This window comes from Mobula hypostoma, unplaced genomic scaffold, assembly GCF_963921235.1.
Source record: "Mobula hypostoma unplaced genomic scaffold, sMobHyp1.1 scaffold_69, whole genome shotgun sequence".
Taxonomy (NCBI): Eukaryota; Metazoa; Chordata; class Chondrichthyes; order Myliobatiformes; family Myliobatidae; genus Mobula; species Mobula hypostoma.
The window spans coordinates 143,102-158,488 of NW_026948182.1; the positions used below are offsets into that span (position 1 = coordinate 143,102).

The following is a 15,387-nucleotide window of genomic DNA, read 5'->3' on the forward strand; positions in this document are numbered from 1 at the left end:
GGAAAGAGGTACCGTCCGGACTGCTGTGAGTCTGTAGGTTTGCTAAATATACCAGTGGATAGACTGTCTCCGGAGATGGAGTCAGAGATAGAGAAACAGAAGAGAGCTGTCGGAAACGGACCAGGTAAATTTGAGGATAAAGTGAGAGTTGGAGGCAAAGTTGAATAATTCGACGAGGTCAGCACAGGTGCGGGAAGCAGCAACAATGCAATCGTCGATGTAGCGTTGGATGATTTGGGGAACGTTGCTGCTGTAGGCTTTGTACAAGTCCCGCTGACTTATCCATCTTGATGCTTTCTAAAAGCTCGAGCACACCTCCTTCCTTAATACCTACATGCTCAAGTTTTTAAGTCTGCTGCAAGTCATTCCTACAAACGCCAAGATCCTTTTTTCCGTAGTGAATACTAAAGCAAAGTACTCATTAAGTACCTCCGCTATCTTCCCCGGTTCCATGCACTTTTTTTTCCACTGCCACATTTGATTGGTCCTATTCTCTCACTTCTTATCCTCTTTTGCTCTTAGCATAATCCTAGAATGCCTTGGGGTTTTCCATAATCCTGTCCGCCAAAACCTTCTCACGGCCCCTTCTGGCTCTCCTAATTTCTTTCTTGAGCTCCTTCCTGCTAGCCTTATAATCTTCTAGCTCTCTGTCATTACCTAGCTTTTTGAATATTTCGTAAGCTCTTCTTTTATTCTTGACTAGATTTACACTTCTTCGGCTTCTCTGCTCCAGGACGAGTCATAATAGCTTTTCCAGTCTAACCTGGGTCTGAGGTTCCTTCCCGGTGGAAATATTCCCAGGAATATTCTCGGCTACATGACGGAGACCCCCACGTCCATCTTAAATTGACGAGACCAGGATTGGGAGCCACAGTCCAGCCGTGCCAAGCCCTGCTCCCACATCTTTCTGATTCGGTCTTTGGGCTTCGAAGTGTCCGATATCCCTCACCACCCCCGCTCCCACTCTCTCAACAGTGTAGCATGTTCGACGTGCCATAGTCTATGTTAGCCACTTACATTCTAGTTGCCTCCGCAATTCAAAAGGCAGCAGGGAGTCAGTCAAGGTTGGTTCGTTCACGTCTACAAATCAGGTTTCGGTCGTGTTCCATTCAAAAGTCCCCCATTTCCTGGTCAGACATTATTTCAGTTGTAGGAGGAACTTCACAAAGATCTTGTGATTGGATGACACACTGTAGGAGCCGCATGATCTTGTGGATGTAACGAGAGGACTATGGATGACGGTGACGCCATGTGCAGAGCAAGTTCGAGAATGAACTCAGACCAAGACTCTATATAACAGAGACAGCCGATCCCAATCGAAAGGCCAAATAACAAACAGCACTACTGGATAAGAAACTCTTACGAATAAGCACTGAGTGGTCGGCACGAGGCCTTGAAGTACAGACTTTCCATGAATGAATTCGGCAGGCAATAATTAGCAGTCTAAGTCTGAAAGCTTCCCGATCCTTGCAAGGCGTCCAGTTGGAAGATGAGATGCCGATCCTGTAATTTTAGTGCCGCCTCACGATGGCAGTAGAGAGCGCTGAAGACAGAGAACAGGACTTTGAATATCAGTGGTTTTAGCGTTATAGTGAGATGAATTGGGGAACAGTCAAAGCACGCACAACCGTTTGTTTTTATGTAGAGGAGACATGCTTGTGAAAACTGACAGTACAGTAGCCTAGGTTGGCACAAATGTATCGAAGTCGTGCCATTTGTTAATATCAGAATGAAACGAGGAAAGTCAAGAACTTATGCTAACAGGCAGAAACACACTTCAACTGAACCTACTCCCTTCATATTAGACGCAATAATAACAGATGCTTTGAGAGGCTGGTAAAGGACTATATCTGCAGTATAATGCCACCCAGACTGGATCCCCTACAGTTCGCCTACCGACACAACCGATCGACAGATGACGCAATACCCACAGCTCTACACACCTTCGTTACAAATCTGAGAATGCTGTTCTTGGATTACAGTTTAGCAATTAACAGCATAATTCCTCCCCCCTCCCCCGGCTTGACAGGAAGCTGAAACACCTCGGACTTCACCGTGCCTTGTATAGATGGATCCTAGACTTCCTTTCAGATTGCCGGCAGGTGGTGAGGACGGGCTCCCTCACCGCTGCCCCTTTGACCCTCAACAAAGGTGCCCCTCAGGGCAGTGTACTAAGCCCCACCCTTTACTCTCTGTATACCAATGACTGTGTCGCCACCCACAACTCCAATCTGCTAATTAAATTTGTTGACTACACTACACTGATTGGCCTAATCTCAAATAATAATGAGCAGCCTACAGAGAAAAGGTCATCACCCTGACACAGTGGTGTCAAGAAAGCAGCTTCTCCCACAAACTCGCAAAAACAAAGGAGATGGTTTTGGACTACAGGATGAATACTGGCTAGCCAGTATTGACATCAATGGATCTGGGGTAGGGAGGGTGAACAGCTTTAAGTTCCTGGGTATAAACATCACGAAGGATCTCATGTGGTCTGTAAATACCGGCTGTGTGATGAAAAGGGAACGACAGAGCCTCTTTCACCTCAGACGGTTGAATAAGTAGGTATAGGCCCCAAATTCTAAGAACTTTCTATAAAGGAACATTTGAGAACATCCTGACTGGCTGCATCACTGCCTGGTATGGGAACTGTACTTCCCTCAATCGCCGGACTCTGCAGAGAGTGGTGCGGACAGCCCAGCACATCTGTAGATGTGAACTTCCCAGTATTCAGGACACTTGCAAAGACAGGTGTGCAAAAAGGACCCGAAGAATCACTGGAGACCCGAATCACCACAACCACAGACTGTCCCAGGTGCTACCGTTCCGGAAACGGTGCTGCAGCATAAAAGCCAGGACCAACAAGCCCCGGGAAAGCTTCTTCCACCAGGCCATCAGACTGATTAATTCATGCTCACGTAATTGTATTTCTATGTTATATTAACTATCCTGTTGTACGTAATATTTATTATAAATTGCTATAATTGCAGATTGCACATTTAAAGGAAACATAAAGATTTGAACTCCTCATGTTTATGAATGATATAAATAATAAAGTCAATTCAATTCAAATTATCTGATATAGAGAAATGTTACCACTACATGTATGTCGCTAATCATGTTTTAAGGTTTGTATGAAACACCTATTCCTCCTTCATTTCAAGGAGAGTATGATTCCTGAATTTCTGCAATGTTCCATGTTCGGCAGCTTCCTGGTGAAAACCCTTTGCATCAACTCCACTGCAATCACATCCTTTACTGACGGGAAGCAGAAACATTGAGATGTTCTAATCAGACCAATATTATATATTTATAGATTATGACCCTCCTAGTCAGAAAAGGCAGGTAATCGGAATGTATTGAACTACATTCCCACCTTCATTGATGTTCGAACTTCCATTTCTTTGTCTGTCTCTACATCAGCGCTCTCGACAACCCCGTCACTCTTTGTGAATATTCCAGCCCTACTCACCCATGGAAAGTAATCACCCAGCGCCTCAGTATTGACCCTTATCTGCCCTTCGCTGACCATCTGACAAATTGATGAATTCCGTCCCATACCCAATGATCCACTGCCTTTTCCTGCAACGAGTATGTAGACACAGCGAACGCTCTTCTTTTGTGCTACTCAGTTCAGATAATTCATCGAGGTAGCATGTCACGAAAAAAAAACAGAAAATACAATGTCGTGTTATCTTTGCAGAAAAAGTGCAATTCAGAATATCAAATAGTTACATATGACTATCTACAGTGCTGGAAAGTTTGTGAACCCTGTCTAATTTGATCTCTTTCTACATAAATATGACCGAAAATGTGATCCGATCTTCACATAAGTCCTAAAACTGGATAAAGAAAACCCAATTAAATAAGTAACATAAAATATTATACTTGTTCATTTACTTAAAGAAAAAAAATATTATCTAACGTTACATATATTTGTTGGGAAAAAGAAGTATGTGAACCTTTGCTTTCGATACAGGTGTGAGCACCTTGTACAGCAATACCTTTAAACAAACCTTTCCGGTAGCAATTGATCAGTCCTGCACATTGACCTGGAGGAATTTTAGGTCATTCCTCCTGACAAAACCGCTTCAACTCTGGGGCGTTGCTAGGCCTCCTTGCATCAACTACTTACTTCACGTCCATCCACAACATTTCCACGGATTAAGTTCAGGACTTTGACTTGACCATTACAGGACAAGAATTTTCTTCTTTTTAAACCATGCTGCTGTTGAATTACTCGTATCTTTCGGATCAATGCTTGTTTCATTATTCAACTTCCATTAAGCCTCAGGTGATGGATTACTACACTAGAATCCCACTGAAAAATGTCTTGGTACAATTTTGAATTCGTTTTTCCCTCAGCGGGTGGAGGCTGTCTAGGCCCTGCGGCACCAAACCTGGGACGGTGTTTTGGCGTTGGTGTGCAGGGCCCTTTTCCCTCCAGACCTGCAATGAGCATTTACATAGAAATCTGCAGCAGATTCCAGGCCCTGAGCCCCACAGTATTGTGCCGACCATGTAACCTACTTTAGAACCTGCTTAGAATTACCCAACTGCATAGCACTTTTTCTAAGCAACTTGTACCTATCTAACAGTCCCTTAAAAGGCCCCGTTGTATCCGCCTACACCACCGTCGCAGGCAGTGCATTCCGCGCACTCACCATTCTCTGTGTGATAACTCTATCCTATGTCCAGGCACCCTGAAACTATGCCCCTTCGTGTTAGCCATTTCAACCCGAGGAAAACCCTCTGACTATCCACACGATCAATGCCTCTCATCATCTTATACACCTCTGTCAGGTCACCGCTCATCCTCCATCACCAAAATGTTCAACTTTTTTTTTCTCATCTACCCACCGAAGATTGTCCCGGAGGCATTGTAGAACATCGAGGTCGCCTTTTGCAAACTCGAGACGTGCAGCAATGTTATTAGTTTTTTTGTTTGGAGAGTAGTGGTTTCCTCCGTGGTGTTTTCAATGAGCACCATTCATATTCAGCGTTTTTCTTATAGTAGTCACATGGACAGAGCCGCAAGTTGTAGGTTTCTGCAGGTCTTTTGCTGTTACCCTTGCGTTCTTTCTCACCTCCTTCAGCACTGCACGCTGTTCGCTTGGCGTGACCTTTGCAGAAGGCACACCCGCAGGGAGAGTAGCAACAGCACCGAGTTTCCTCTGCTTGTTGATAGTTTCTCTATTTGTGGACTTCTGAACACTCAGGTCATTAGAAATACTTCTGTAGCTATTTCCAGCGTCATATATCTCTACACTTCGTCTTCTAAGGTCTGAAATTCGTTTCGATTGAGGCATGATGTCGATAAACAGATCCTCTTTGAGAAGAGCAGGCTCGATCAGTAACCTGATTTTGTGTTTCGTTTTTAATAGGGCAGGTAATTTCCACAACCCACACCTCCAACCCTATCTCATTGATTGGAACACTTGATTTCAAATAGCTTTTGTAGGACGCGTTCACCCAGAGGTTCACATACCTTTCCAGCAAATACATGTAAAATTGGATCATTTTTCACGATAAATAAATTAACAAGCACAATGTTTTTTGTGTTGTTTATTTAATTGTGTTCTCTTAGTCTATTTTTAGAACGTACATGAAAGTCTGTACACATTTTAGGTCATATTTCTGCTGCAATAGAGAAAATTCTACAGGTTTCACACACTTGCTATCACCTCTGTATCTCACGGTCAACAACGCTCCCGATTCAGTACACCCGCAAAACAATTGTCATTGTTGTTCTAACTGTAATCAATGTAGATTCTCTGTCGGTTTAAGCATTTGCATCATTTCGGGAGCCATGTGGATGGGCATTGAATTACTATGCCTTATACGGATGTGAAATTTGATGGGAGCTGATTTACCATATAGGGGTACAGGGGGCTCTGGACAGAGGTAATACCTTTGATATCTGGCATGCTGCTCCCTACCAGACAGGGTGGACGGGTATCACTGGTCCCCATCCATCTCCTAAATCTCTCACGTGTTGGCTCAAAGCGCCATACCCCGGTAAACCGCGTCAGCTGGCGGGCTAAACCACGTGAGGGGGTGGTGTTAACAGGCACCACTGGGCGAAAGACTTCCATGATAAAGTCCCCGGCCGGGACGGAGAGGTTTACAGATGAACTACAACGGCCAAGTGCTCCCGACCAAGGCGAGCCACCTAGCTGGAGGAAATCGTCTGTGGTCAAACCTGGAGAGGGATGGGCTCCGCCAGGTTTCAGATGCGCAAGACACGCCACATGATGAGCACACCGGAAAGATGGTGCAAAGCTCGTCACGACGGCGCCCCGACGACTCCACCAGGAGTTAAGGGCGCAAGAAGAAGAGGAAGATTTACCATGTCAGGGGTTGTATTATTTTGATGCACGTACAATATGATTGAGGAGCTCAGCATATTAGGTAGCATCTATGGAAATCAGCAAACAAACAGTCGACATTTCGGGCCGAGACGTTCCTCAGAGCTGGAGAGGAAAGGGTTAACTACTCCCACAACAGCAATTATGAAACCGAGAGTTTAGCCTGAGAGTGTTTCACAAACATATTCACTGTCTTCTCGGATCGTAATTATTTCGTCATTGAGATTTTGCAATTTTGTTTCAAGCTATCCATACCTCATCACAATTGGGATTTTACTTGAATGACATCATGTTTATTTGTACCCCAGCTGTTGGAAGACACGTCAGCCTTGTGTAGTATTGAATATTCAGTGTGCTGGAGCGAGTATAAATGAATGAGCGTGGAGATTCATCAGCTCAGAGTTTCTTCAGCGAGATCGTGGGCAGCTGGGAGACGGGCTGAATCTCACACAGAATGCTTGAAACATTCTACCGCGTGAGAAAGATATGGCACATGATCATTGCCGTTATTGGTGTTCCTGGTAAGAACATAGGAGAACTATCTTTTGCTGTTCTGTGTGTACAGTGTTTGGACTCGTCCAGTTACTGACAGCGTTGTGATGTCGCTTCCCTTGGACAACACTGGTGTCGTGGAGAGGGGAGACTTGCAGCATGGGCAGCTGCTGGTCTTCCATACAATCTTGCCCAGGTCTGCGCCCTGGAGAGTGAAGACTTTCCAGGCGCAGATCCATGGTCTCGCAAGACTAACGGATGCCTTGTGATGCCGTTGTTAATGTAATCCTTTATAATCGCACGGTAGCTTTATGGGCTACTTGGTATTATTCCATATCAATAGTGTAACTTGCTTTAAATTCAAATCTAAAGGCATTACGCTGTGCTTTAAGAAATTGCTGCAAATGTGAAAGAAACGTGGGAAGCGGATCGCCGGTGAGATTCAGGGGAGAGAGGTAGACATCACGTGACTTAGATTCCAAACCATCCGGAGTTTCCAACATTTAAATCAGGGTCTGTGCGCGCTTTAGCGCACCAGGGTTTGTTTCCATGTCCTGTTCCGTGAAGTGATGCGGGAGTTTTGAGCCAATACAGCGGTTTCCGTTAGAGGTCAGACAGGGTAAGGTAAAGGCCATAGTCGGCTCTGGAACAATAAGCATCGAATCATTTAGAGAAACACTGCAGTGCTTTGGAGCGACATCTAAAACAGGCAGATGTTTCCATGTAACTGCGCTTTAGGAATTGGTTGCTTTAAGCACTAACGAGCAAAATATCTGAAACGTTCATCCGGTCAGAGAAGATTGGAACTTTCTGATCGGACACATTGTCACCGATCAGAAAGGAATGGGTGTAGGAGCCCCGGTAAATATTACTTGCAGAATTTAAAAGAAGCATGCCAGCCGAGGCCCCTGTGTGCAAACTGAAACCGAGGGGGAAGCGAAGGCAGTCGAACTAGAAAACTAAATTTACATTGAAATTTGTCAATGGAAAGAAGTGGAGGGACCGAGCTTCTCGGTACGCGGAGAGTGGCAGAGTTTAGCTGACGGGAACGCGGCGATCACCATCACTGAGAAAGCGGACGAGGTATCCAGGCTTTACAAATCAGCCGATAAAGTGATGATGGGGGAATGATATTGATTTCTACAAAGCGCCCTCCGTGATCAGTTGACATTGCCTACTTCCAAAACAGTGATCCTATTCCAGTACCGAGCACCGTACCGTTTTACAACTTTTAAAACTCCAGAAATGAGTTGTTCGCAATGTTTTATTGTTGTCAATTTTCAGCTAATCCAGCCCATGGAGCGGCGAGACAGCAATTCACTCATTCTTTTTTTGCTGTTCCCCCAGTGAATTTACTGGCGACTGTGATCCTGTCCCGGGGAAAGTGCGGTCTCTCCACCTGCACCACCCGCTACCTGGTGGCCATGGCAACGGCCGATCTACTAACCATCATCTTTCAGGTCATATTGTGGCGGGTCAGTTATTATTACTTCCCCGGGACTTTCCCGGACATCACCCCCGTATGCAGTGTGATCTACGCCGTAGGTTTGGCAGCCACAGACTGTTCTGTCTGGTTCACCGTCACTTTTACGTTTGATCGGTTTGTCGCCATCTGTTGTCAGAAGCTGAAAGCAAAGTATTGCACCGGGAAAACTGCGGCTGTGATTCTGATAACAACCGGCGTTCTGCTCTGTTTTAAAAATGAGCCCATCTTCTTTATATTTCGTCCTGTTAACGTGATTAACAACATACCCTGGGACTGCATTCGAAAGCCGGCCTACTTTGAGGATCCCGGGTGGGTGGGATATAGAATGTTTTCTATCGTCTTAACGCCATTGCTCCCGTTCGTGTTATACTACTGTTCAACGCTCTGACAGTCAGACACATTTTAGTGACGAGTCGCGTCCGTAAGGGGCTGAGGGGTCAGAGCAAGGCGGAGAACCGCAGTGACCCGGAGATGGAGAGCAGGAGGAGGTCTGTGATCTTACTTCTCACCATCTCCGGCAGCTTCATCACCCTGTGGTCGGTGAGTGTTGCCGAATTCCTTTATTACACCATCGCCGGGTTGGATCAGAATAGTTACAACGTTACGGAATACATAGTTGAACACAGCGGTTACATGCTGATGTTATTAAGTTGCTGTACAAACACTTTTATTTATGGGGTAACGCAGACAAAGTTCAGAGAGCAGTTCATCAGCGCAGCGAAATATCCTCTCACGTCAATTACTCAAATGATTAACAAACGCAATATCTAATGCCTCTCCGAGGCGGTCGCTGATTTCTTTCTGTCTTGACGTTACCGAACCGGCGGGCACCGAAGATCGTGGCACATGCGAGAATAAAATTGGTTTAGATTCCGAGAAAGACGCAGCTCGGAAACATCCCCTCCCGCACCCACAGCCCACCACGTAACCCTTAATCAACTATTAAACTCAACCTACCTTTTATTGTTTTATTCTCTTTCGCTATATTCCGGCTGTCGTCACCGCCACGCCACTTTCGATAACGAATCCCACCCTCCGGTGTAAATACTCACCGGTCGAGTGGCCTAAAAGCCGTTGCACTCGGTGACGGAGAGGAAACGGAACAACTGGAAACTAGCGGAAATACTGCCGTCACTAGGAGAACGGGCGGAATCCACACTGAGCGCTCCGGGAATCAGATCGAGCCTGGCCTGTACGCAGAATGAACAGACAGCGCCACAAAGAGACTTAGCTGATTGCCTCCAACATCGGCCCGTTCTTTGAAATGCTATGAGCAGACAACACTGGCGTGTACAGAGATCCTCACTTCAGCTGTGAGTGTGCCTGTCCAGTCAGTTGGTATCAGCTTTGTGATGTGTCCCCCTGCACAGGCAGTGTCTCTCCAGGGTCCAAATATCACCTGCAGAAAGTCTGTAGCTGATGGTGACTTGCATGACGTTGTGAGGAAGGAAGTCTTCCTTCCTCATTTCCCTGGGTGTCTTTTAGCAGGTAACAAGACCGTTCATGAAGGCAAAGCGATCGAAGCTGTCGACAGACAGTTTATTGAAGCTTCGGTCGAAGGCCCGATGGTTAACACTGACGGTCAAATGACACGGCATTAAACCACAGGATACAGAAGCTGTCGATAGACGGTTTATTAAGACTTTGGGCGAAGGCCCGATGGTCAATACAGACGGTCGAACGACTCGGAATCAGACCATTAAACCACAGGATACAGAAGCACAATCCGCCATTCGCTCCATCGAGCTCTTCTGCTGTTCTTTCTCAGGTAATCTCTTTCTCAACCCAAGTCTATTCACCAAGAAACTGTGAACCCCCTCACCAATTAACAATCAAACTGTTTTCTTTAACCTCACCCTCGTACCGGTCCTCCACGCCATCGGTGGCATCAAATGCGATTCCTCTGCCGGAATTGCATTCGCTTCTTTACTAAGCAATTGCCCTGCACGTTAGACTTCAGTAAATCCAGAGCTGGGACTCGTCACTTCATATGAATCTTTTTTTTTTCTGAATTACCTCCGCAATTAGAAACTTCTTTGCGCATTAATCTTTCTTTCTTAAGTCCTACCCCACAACTTCATGCACTGTATTCCACCTGTCACTGCATTGCCCACTCAGTCAAACTGACCCCCCGCCGGCGACACCACTTGTCTCCTCAGGTAAATCCTGTCCATTTGAATCCCATCCATTGTCTGACCCTGCACTGTTGTGAAGCTCATCTACAGTAGTTCCCGGCTTATCTGTGTCTTACATTGCGACACAACATTGTCCATCCGCCATCCTTTGCATTCATTACTGTTTGATAAGGAGGGCACAAAGATCGCTTCCAAGGGCACAACAATCTGTGCTTTGTTTCCCCAGAGGATACAGGAGGCGAGGATATTAGGATAGACAATATACAATACACCATAGGTGCAGGAGAAGGCCATTCGGACATTCGAGCCAGCACCGCCATGCACTGTGACCATGACTTATCATGCACAATTTTTACCCCGTTCCTGCCTTCTCCCCATATCCTTTGACTCCACTATCTTTAAGAGCTCTACCTAACTCTTTCTTGAAAGCATCCAGAGAATTGGCCTCCACTGCCTTCTGAGGCAGAGCATTTCACAGATCCACAACTCTCTGGGTGAAAAAGGTTTCCTCAACTCCGTTCTAAATGGTCTATCCCTTATTCTCAAATTGTGGCCTCTGGTTCTGGACTTCCCCTCAATCGGGAACATGTTTCCCGCCTCTAGCGTGTCCAATCCCTTAACAATCTTATATGTTTCAATCAGATCCCTTCTCATCCTACTAAATTCCAGTGTATACAAGCCCAATCGCTCCAATCTTTCAACATATGACAGTCCCGTCATCCCAGGAATTAACCTCGTGAACCTATGCTGCATTCCCTCAATAGTAAGAATGTCCTTCCTCAAATTTGGAGACCATATTCATGAAGACCTCCAACCCTTCTAATGTTGATTTGTTCTCACATGCAATAGACCCCTCCAGTGAACTCACAATGTCCGTCTCACATGTAATTATAAATGAGATGCGTTCATTTAACAGTTCGACCATTTCCTGTGGTTCTACAGATGGATCACCATTTATGCTAAGGGCGTCTATTCCCTGCAGCCACACTTTAAAAATCAATCGTTTTGGTTTCTCTTTTATCTTTTCAGTAAGGGGTATTTCTTAGCCAACCCTTGTCCTACTCAGGCACTGTCATGTTCCTTTTACTGAACAAGGAACTGATTGATCCCGGCTGCGTATATCCGGCAGATACCTCATCTTCGTATTGTTCCTGATATTGCCCTTAATGGTGGAGGGGGAGATCGAAAAAGATAGGAGAAGACAGGAGAGGGAGGTATGGAGGGATTATATTTTTTCCAAACTTTATACATCATTGATTTACATATACTGCATATACAGTACATTTATTTGTAGCCGCGCTGGAAACAGCACTCTCGTGTCAGAACGTGCTGGGAGAAGATGTCTGTGTCGGTTCAATTTCAATTTAGAATCAGATAACACCACTGCTGAAAATAGACGATTCGGCCCGGCTAGTCTGTGCTGAACTGTTACTCTGGCTAATCCTATCGATCTGAAACCACACCAGAGCTAAACATAACCTACTAATTCATATATTGATACATGGGGATACAGAATCCGCAACCTCTTGTAAATTGTTACATATTCCCACCACCATCCGATGAAGACGTTCCCCATCACGTTGCACAGAACATATAAAATAAAAATCAACAGCACATTGCAGAATCTTCGGCCCACAATGCTGTGTCATCCATGTAACCTACTCGAGACACTGCCTGGAATTTCCCAAGCACATAACCCTCTATTTTAGAAAGCTCCGTGTACTTATCTAAGAGGCTCTTAAAAGACCCTATTGTATCCGCTTCTACCAGTGCCGCAGGCCGTGCATTCCCCGCACCCACCACTCTGGTGTGAAAGAAAAATACCCCGGAAATCCCCTCGATACCTATTTCTAAACACATTGAAACTATGCCCCCTCCTGTTAGCCATTTCAGTCCTGGGAAAAAGCCCCTGGCTATCAATGCCTCTCATCATCTTATACGCCTCTATCAGGTCACCGCTCATCCCCCGTCACTCCAAGGAGAAAAGGCCGAGTTCACTCAACCTGTTTTCGTAACGTAAGACCTTCAATCCAGGCAACATCATTGTAAATCTCCTCTTCTCTCTCTCTCTCTCGCTCTCTCCCTCTCTCTCTCTTCCTCTCTCTCTCTCTCTCTCTCTCTCTCTCTCTCTCACTCTCTCTCTCTATTATCCATCTGCTCCCTGCAGTGAGGTGACCAGAACTGAAAACAATAATCCAAGTGGGGTCTGACCAAGGTCTTACATAGCCGTAACATTACCTCACGGCTCTTGAACTCGATCCCACGGTTGATGAATGCCAACACTCGATATGCCTTCTTAACAGCACTGTCCCCTGAAACATTTCACCTTTCACACTTCACCTTATCAAACCTCAGTGGAAAAAGCCTGTTGCATCTAGCCCATCTGTGCCTTTTACAAATGTATACATCTGTATCAAATCTCCCCTCATTCTCCTACGCTTTCAGGAATAAGCTCTCAACCTATTCGATCTTTCTTAGTAAGCCAGATACTCATATCCAGGCAACATTCCTGTAAATTTTCCCTGCACTCTTTCAATCTTATGCAATGCCCCTTGTACGTAGCTGAGCGGAAATGCACAACACACTCCAAATTAGACGTCAACGATATCTTATGGAACTTCAACATAAGATATCATCTCATGTACTCACCGCTTTCATTGAAGAAGGTCAATGTGCCAAAAGCTCCATTTACGACCTGTGACGCCACTTTGAAGGAATAATGGATCAGTGTTCCCAGATCCCTCGTTCTACGGCAGTCCTCGGTGCCCCAGCGTGACTAAGTCAGTAACTATGGTGTCTGTTTGTGTGTGTGTGCGTGCGTGTGTGTGTGTGTGTGTGTGTGTGTGAGAGAGAGAGAGAGAGAGAGCGAGAGAGAGAGGTGAATACATGAAAGTGGGATAAAGCCAGTGAGTTCGAGATATCAAACTAATGTCCTACATTGAGAGCAATGCGGGACGTTTGGAAGAACTGGTTGACTATGATACATGATAAATTTACTTTATGACGTATAGGATATAACATATATTATATATTATAAAATATCGCCAAGGTCAGTATAAACATAATGACTTGGTGTGGGAAGGAACAGCAGTATCGAATATGCTGCAAATTTGAACTGAACTGAAATGTGTTTGAAAATGTATCTGAGATCGACGGTATGCATTGCGCACAGGGAAACTTTAAACACACCGACCCCGCATTGACAGAGAAGAACGATGCTCTTTTCGGACTTCAAACCAGCAACTGACCAACTGCACTGACGATTTAGTCGGTTTAACATGACCATTGGGAATACGATGTCACCGCAGGCTGCAACCCCCCATTTCCCCACTTCTGTCAGTATTATGGAAGAATCATTTTCTCCGTCAACTTCAGGGAATTATCTACCCATTCTCAGTATCTTGCTCGTGAATGCGCACTGTTTACATCTCCACAAACAGCCATTTAGTTACACAAACATACAACGGATTCCGCAAGAATTCAGGTGGGAATACATTCATTTAGGGGAGGGCGTATGTGTATGCGTCAATAAAAAGATACTGGAAGAATTAATCTGATCAAACGGCTTCTATGAAGAGAAATGCAGTGAGATTCGGAGAAGACCCGATGCCGAGGTATCACAGGGTATTAAACATTGAGACAACCCCTTCTGTCCAGGCAGCGAATTTCTGACCACCATCAGCACCGCATCTGCTTCTCACCCTCCCCTATCCGGATCCTCCTACCACGTGCGGACACTTGTCTCCACCTCTTCCTACTGACGATGCCCCCTCTATGGCTCGATCCAGGAGGAGAGACCTTACCCCAAACGCCCACCGTATTTCCCTACATAGACCTGGTTAACAGGAACAAATGAGGTGTACGAGGTGTATAAAAATGCATAGAAAACTAGAGCGCTGAAAGAAGGCGCGATATTCTTATAGCAGGTAAGGTGAAGGAGAATTCCGAAGGCTTCTACAGATATATTTAGAGCAAAAGACGAGCAGACGACAAAACAGATCCTTTGAAATGCATCTATGCATGGAGCCGAAAGATCTCAAATGGATTTTTCTTGGCATCGGCATTTCCTGTGGGCCGTAGCGAACCGGGAGGAAATCTACCAACGCCGGCAGCGGAATCTGGTCCAGCTAAAACAACGGCTGAAATGTCTGAACAGGGCTAAATAAGGAGGGGCTCTGGATGGTAGGACTGGTGACGTACCTTACTGGGGTATCAGTGATTTGACGGACATGAAATAGAGACGAACTGTATGATCGACTCGGGAGGAAATCACGGTAGTTCACACGATGTACAGAGTATCGGAAACGGGGGAACAAACAGCGACGTCTTCTGTGAAAAACTTATAAATCCGAAAGGGGTGATCACAACGCTGCGATCACACAAGAGGACACCATATGGTTAACAGAAAGTAGATGAAGGGGATTGAGAGAATGTATACTGAAAATAATAGGGTGTAATAATTCATGAATTTGTCCTCCTTTGACCGCCGAAGTGTTCATTGTTTACACTGGGTAAAATGTCTTAAATGTCTCTGCAGATGTTTTTTGAAAGTACCGGGAAGGTGCTACTGAATGTCAAATGGTTGCAGTCGATCGCTTGAGGGGGGATGAGACTGAACAAGTGGCCTCTGCGCCAGTGGGGAACTCGTTTGTGATCAGTGCACACCACTCTACTGGTTTACAGGTTGTCAGAGAGACAAAACAAAGACCGACGTTCAGTTCAAATCCCTCAATAGTGCGAACGCTCAATTCGATGCCATAAGGAAGGAGCTTGCAAATGTTATATTAGTAAAGGACCGCCAGATAGGTGCGAAGCTTTTAAGAAGACATTGGTCGCAGACTGTTCAGGTTAGAGTAATGAACAGTGCTGGGATAATTCCACCAGCTGCATTGCCAATGGGAATTAA

At 45.4% G+C, this 15,387-nt stretch overlaps 1 pseudogene; it reads left to right on the top strand.

Annotated features, from left to right (window-relative positions):
- The first annotated feature begins 6,822 nt into the window (after positions 1-6,822).
- LOC134341490 (probable G-protein coupled receptor 139) lies at positions 6,823-9,117 on the top strand (annotated as a pseudogene).
- Positions 9,118-15,387: the final 6,270 nt, after the last annotated feature.